Below are 7,251 nucleotides of genomic sequence, written 5' to 3' on the forward strand. Positions count from 1 at the left end.
TGAAATTTCAAGAATTTCTTTAGAAGAATTTTTTCAGGAGATTTTCTTCTGAAATTTCAAGGAATTCTCGATCGCTGAATAAGACTGATTATTTTGATTTTGAACAAAGAACATAAGTGGAAAAAGTTTACTTAAAATAATGGCTTATTTTGCGTTTGATTTAAGTATAGAAGCTGTGTGGATAAACTATTAGCAAAACGACAAAAAAAACCTTGCTCTGGTTACAATATTCTTTGTTTTTAAAGAAGGATTTATTGCTTAATGGGCTATTCCACGTTTTATCCCACAAGCGCCACACCTTGGCCCAAATATTGCCCAAAACAGTGCAAACTGATCAAATAATTTGTCCGTCAATAGGCTATTGAGAAGCCCTTTCAGGGTTAATCTCAATGACAAGATTTTTATATAAAATAACTCGCAAAAATACAAAATGGGCATCAAAAAGTTGAAGAAAAGAACGCTGAAACACCGCCTCAACATGAGAACTATCTTGATTGCTGTTTGTGCCGCCCTGGCACTCCTGGCCATCTTCCCAGCAGCTGAAGCTGAGGCAAATGAACGTGCTGCTGCAACAGCAAGCGACGTACCTAAACTCCTACAAATCATCGTTAACGCAATTAAGGCAATTGCATTGTACCTAAATGTCGATGTTAATGTTTTGAACGTTGGAAATTTTGGAAATGTTGGAAATTAAGTAAATAAATTGTTGAAAAAATGCAGAGAAAATGTCGATCTTTTACTAGCTACAGGATGTTGTTACTGGAATGGAAAAAAATCCCTTTTTTTAACTTCTGAGTTCATTGGAAAATAAACTAATTTTGGTTGCATGCAGGGGGATTACTCCATGTGTCCTGCATAAAATCCTTTACTGTGAAAGGAGATAAAGCATCGTAATGTATTTTCCTCATTTTTCTGAAAGCTTATTGTCCTTAACCGCCAAGGATAAATGAAACTGAAAAGGCTGATAAGAATATTTTACGACTGGCATACAGATGGTTAAAGGTACAGAACTCACACTTATAGAATAAACAAAAATTAATTTTTCATGCAGAATCAGAACTTTATTTTTTTTTATTTTCAAACTTGGCGGTTTAGATACATAACAGTCCTTTAATTAATTTAAGATGGTGCCGCTGAAATGAGAGCTGCAATAACATTGAAAATGATTATTGTTAAAAGTGCAGCAACACCAGCGGGGTCCGTAGGAAGACCAAGGGCTGGCTCCACTGCAGTTTGCTCTGGTTCCGCTGGCTTAGCTTCAATAGGTAGAATGGCAAAGATTGCCATAGCAGCAAAAACGCCTATGAGTGTCTTCATCTTGGATGCTTTCTTCTCAAATGCACTTCAACTTATTATGGAAATCCATCCATTTCACGTGAAATTTATACAAAATGTCGCAATTTGGAGAAATTCACTTTTTGTTTGTAAAAGGACGCCTTTTGGGGCGAGTAAATAAAAAAATTTAAACAGTCAAGTTTTTCTTTAAAGAAATAAATTGTTCTACTTTTTCCTTTAACCATCTGTGACCGAATTTTTTTTTAAACTAACAAATTAGAAAATTAGAACTTTTGAATAAATGAGAGATAAATAAACTTCTGCAGACTTTAGCAACCTTGATACAATTTATTATTGTGGCTGAGTTAAATGTGTCAGATGAATATTTTTAAAAGAATTCTGGGTATTAGAATTCAGGATTATATGACTTCTAAGTTGTATAAAAAAAATCTTGAGTAAAGTAAATCCTAGTTAAAAGTAAAAAAAAAGTGAAAGATTTTTTAAAGAATTAATGCCAATATTGACTAGAACGGGTTTTAACGACTTGAAATCCGAATGAACCAGTTTGGCTTCGAAAGATCCTAGAAAATTCAATTTTTCAAGCATAAACTTTTGATGAAAAGGATTAGATTATACAGATAAGATATATTCTAAAATAAAACCAAATATAATTAAAATGCAGAGAAATCAAAATTTATTCATGTCCAGTTTATAAGTTAGTTAGTTGGTCCTTTTAAAGAACAATTGGAACACCAAGTGCTGTGGCTAGTGCAAAGACAACGACTGCAAGAAGAACTAGCAATCCTTCAACGCCTAATCCAAGCAGGTCGGTCAATGTGAGGCCTCCTGGCAAAGTTATGCCTCCTGGCAAAGTGATTGGAAGGCCTGGAACGAGTCTTGGTTCATCTGGTTCCGCTTGAGCATCAGGCAGGATGGCCAAGACGACGATGGCGGCGAAAACAGCAATGATGGTGCGCATCTTTCTTTAGGTCTCTTCACTGTTAATTTGGTAAAGAACTTGTGATGCCTTTCCGATGGGCTGATGGGGATTTTATAGGAAAATCTCTTTTGGGGTCACTGGAAAATGCCCTCGAAGGGCGCCTTGATCCCACACGAACTGTTCAAATATTATCCCATCGCGACACACACATGATCTGTGATCTTCGAAGGGCGCGCTTGACCTGAATTTAGGGAATATTTGAAGGTAATATTTGAACAGTTTGACACCTCTTTTGAACCACAAATGGATCATTTTCTTGGTCAAGGCATGCGTAGATGCTTTCAAGAACAATAAATTCTTTAAAATAATATAGAATTTTGCAACTCTTTATGACCCAATATTTTTTTTTGAAGGGAAAATTTCAAAATATTTTCTCAAACTAGCTCAAGGGAAAATTCAGCAGAAAAATATTTATTTTTGGGATCAAAGATTTTTGTATAAAAGCAACAAGACCAATTCAGAAGAGCACAAGTCAGAAGATTAAAAGAGAAGAAAGTTCTGAAAGCTGAAAATGCGATTCATTTTGGCAATTTTTGTTGCTCTAACCGTGTTGGCGGTTCTTCCAACTCAGGCAAAGCCCAACGATCCACCAGCAGAAGGAAGAGCTGCTCCAGGCGTTCCAGTTTTGACCCCAGCAAATCTCATCACCTTGATTATTAACGCCATTAAGGCCATTGCAGCTGCACTTGGTATTAACTTGGATCTCAGTGCTATTCTGGCTGGATTGAAAATTGGTAGCTGATATGTTTTGAGGAGTTTCTTTAAAAAAACATTGTCCTTGATCTTTGATTAAATGAAATAAAATGATATGGAAATGCATTCAATATTAATTTTTTTATTTACTTGTATTTGATGGTTTTCTTGGAAATTCAATTCCCAATTCTTTATGCTTTTAAGCATAAATTTCATGTGAAAATTGTTTGAGGGAAAAATTAGCTAAATAAACGAAATAAGTTAAAATACAAAGATTTTTCCTGATCTGATGACTCTCTATTTTAGTCACTTCAAACAGAATCTTTCTTAATAAGGGGAGTTTATTCATTTTTTAGCTAAGAAATGGCTAAATACCATCAGCTGCGGTGAATACTTGTACATATTTGTCCAAAATGGAAATAGTGAAGTCATAAATTGCGTTTATTCATGCGCTTATACTTTAAGGTGGTTTTATTATCCAGTAGAAATAAGAAGTTTCTTTAGCCATTTATTTATTTATTTATTTTTTTGAATTTCTATAAGATTTGGCGTATCGCAATTTTTTCTGATAAAGAGAGCTTAACCATTCAGCAACGAATAAGCTCCTTTGTACTAAAAAAAATTCAATTTTAACTTCTTGATAAAATCTTTAACAAAAATTCAATTCTGAGGAATAAACATTTTTCAATTCTTTGGTTAATTTCAAGTTAACACTTGATAAAAAAAATGAATAAATTCCTTTGGAAAGGATATTCTATTGGATTCTATTTAAACAAAATGAACCATTAAAGAGAAAAAGTTCTCAAATTGAAACTAAAAGGAGTCTATTCTATATAATAAAAAATCTTAGAATTTCAGGATTTACATAAGGACCAAGCTTTATATTACCTTTATTTTAAAGCCCTCGTTTACTAAAAAATATTATAATAAAACACGACTCTAAAAACTCTATAATTGATTTTCTTCTTGTTGATTTTCACCTTGAGCTCATTATTTTTTAAACTGGGAAAATATTTTGAAATATTGGGTCATAAAGAGTTGCAAAATTCTATATTATTTTAAAGAATTTATTGTTCTTGAAAGCATCTACGCGTGCCTTGACCAAGAAAATGATCCATTTGTGGTTCAAAAGAGGTGTCAAACTGTTCAAATATTACCTTCAAATATTCCCTAAATTCAGGTCAAGCGCGCCCTTCGAAGATCACAGATCATGTGTGTGTCGCGATGGGATAATATTTGAACAGTTCGTGTGGGATCAAGGCGCCCTTCGAGGGCATTTTCCAGTGACCCCAAAAGAGATTTTCCTATAAAATCCCCATCAGCCCATCGGAAAGGCATCACAAGTTCTTTACCAAACTAACAGTGAAGAGACCAAAAGAAAGATGCGTAGCGCCATCATTGCTTTTTTCGCCGCCATCGTCGTCTTGGCCATCCTGCCTGATGCTCAAGCAGAACCAGATGAACCAAGACTCGTTCCAGGCCTTCCAATCACTTTGCCAGGAGGCATAACTTTGCCAGGAGGCCTCACTTTGGCTGGTTTGGTTGGATTAGGCGTTGAAGGATTGCTAGTTCTTTTAGCCGTCGTTGTCTTTGCCCTAGCCACAGCACTTGCTGTTCCAATTGTTTTTTAATTTAAAAATTGACCCACTATAAACTGGACATGAATAAACTTTGATTTCTCTGCATTTTAAATTATTTGGTTTTAATTTGATTTCTCTTTTTTATGACCTTTATTGATTTCGCTATGAAATTTTTGTATTTTATGGGCAATTCATACCAAAGTTGCTTAAAATGGCGTTCTTATATCTTTAAGACTAGGTCTCAGGGTAGTAGCTAAAAATTATTTCAAAGAGATTATTCGGGAAATTTATGCAAAAAAAAATAATTTTAAATCTGGCGCGCGCACTCGATGTGGTATAATAACGGTGGTGAATTAGAGTGGTGAAAAAGAGGAATATGGGGAAAAAGGAATTATTTGGCGACAAAAATGAAAAACTGGATTTGTGTAGGCAAGGTGTATACGGATGCACACGTGCTTGCTCCGTAATAAAGTGTAATTTTATCGGGTAAAATAAGGAAATTTCGCGAATAGTAATGTTAAAATAAAATAGAAATAAAATGAAGAAAACCAAATTATTTGACCTTTCATGGTTTTTATACACACTACTTCCCCTGGATACGTCACTGCTGGTTCTAATTATTCTAAAAAAAATCTTTCAACAATATGTTGTTCATCCAAATTAAGAAAATTTAATGAGTTAAGAAGTTGAATTCTAATCTCTAAGACTAATTCTTTGAATTTTAATTCCGAAAAACTACAAGAAGTCTTTTTAAAAATTTTCATCTTTGAAAATCTCTCATCATTCAGCTCAGCTTCATTTTAATTCTTATTTAAATTATGCAAAAGAAACAATTTTTCTTGAATTTAATTATTGGTGTCACGATCTGTTCAAATATGCCCCAAAAACCCCGAAAAAATTGTTCGCAAAACAGACGCCATGCAAGAAAAAAAATGGGGTCACTTTGTGAGTCTTTTCTAACAAAATTTTGGGGGAAAATTTGCAATATAAAAACCCCACAGAGAGCCCCAAAACAGCACAAGTAAATCCACAGTTGAGTCAAAAAGAACTCAAAGCAAAAAAAAATATTAAAAAATAAAAAAGCGAAAGAGGAAGAAAAAATGAAAACTCTGACCTTAGTTTTCGTCGTTCTGGCCATCTTTGCCATCCTGGAGACAACCGTTGTGCAGGCAAAGCCCCATCCTCGTCCTGAACCCATCTTGGATCCTGTTTTGGGACTTCTCAATCCCGTCTTGAGCATCCTCACAGGCATCTTGGCAGGTTTTGGTCGATAAACATCCGGCTCCTTGCTGAAAAACAAAACGGACCAAATGTTGAGGAAATAAAAGAAAAGCATAAAAAAAAGTTTTTTTTCATTTTTTGCAATTTTCTCTCTAAATTTATTTACACAGAAAAAATACATCTTTTCCTCCAATTTCTCTCTATAGTCATACATTGTTTCTTTCTTTTACAATTTTATGAAACGCAAAGGAGCTAATTTTCTTTTATTTAATTTCAAAGAAATGTGCAAAAAGGAATTATTCATTGATAAAAAACAGAAAATTGAACAAACAGTTGGGATGATTTGTACATTTTTGGGGTCAATTCTGCAAAAAATCTTTTCTTTCGTCAGCTAAAAGTTATTTTTGGTATTCTGGAAAAAAAATCTTAAAAGATTTTGACATTTTATTTCTTTCTTTAATCGGGTTTTGAGAGGAAAAATACTTTTCCAGAGATCTTTCTGACTGTTTTCTGGAACAACTAATTCTTTGTTTTTTTTTCTTTTAGAACAACAATAGAACGATTTAATAACGCCAACTGTCAAAATCTAACAACAAACTTTTAAGTTGATAGAAAAGTTTTTTTTTTATTAGAATCGACCCCTTTGACCCAGATATGCTCAGGATTTTTTTAATTTTCATAAAGTCAAACTTGAAAATTGTCTAGAAGAGTAATATTCTCAACGGAAATTCTTGAAATTTTGAGGCAAAAATTTTCAAAACTCTTCATTCTATCGAATCTATTCGACTTCTGTGAAAACAATGACTTTTAATGCCTTAATGCACTCAAAGTCAACAAAGAAAAATCGCCAAGCGTACTAAATATAGTACAATGTACAAATCTGGGTTAATTTTTCCACGATAATTCTTTTTAACTGTGTTTCCCCAATTTTCTCCCGGAAGATTTTCTTGCAAAAATTTTAAAATTTTCATTGATTTCAATATATCTCAATTTCACGGTTGTCCCTTTGAAAGTACTAACTTTAAAGTTTTTTTTTTTAATAAAATTTAAGGGACCAATTCTGTCAAAAATCTTTTATATATTTTAAGAATCTTGTAAGATTTTTTAGTTTTGTTACAAAAGGAAAAAAAAACTTTCAAGACCTTTCCTTAAAAGTAATTTCCAAGTTTTTTTTAGAATATTCAATAAAAGTTTTTTTTTTAACGGTTAAAAAACCACCAAATGTCAAAATCTGACAACTTTTAAGTAGTAAAAATATAAAAGATTTTTAACAGAATCGACCCATAAATTTCAATAAAATTAAATTGTATTTTAGAAACTTAATTCTTTACTTTGCTTGAAAGTTTTTGTTGACGTTCAGAGTTTTGACAGTTAAATGTCAAACACTTTGACACTTATCAAATGTCAAGACTTTCTACGTCAAACTTCTGTCAAAAAGATTACGTCAAGTAGGTCAAAACAACTACAAAGGAAAAAAAAAGA

The sequence above is a fragment of the Lutzomyia longipalpis genome, chromosome 4 (genome assembly GCF_024334085.1).
Source record: "Lutzomyia longipalpis isolate SR_M1_2022 chromosome 4, ASM2433408v1".
Taxonomy (NCBI): Eukaryota; Metazoa; Arthropoda; class Insecta; order Diptera; family Psychodidae; genus Lutzomyia; species Lutzomyia longipalpis.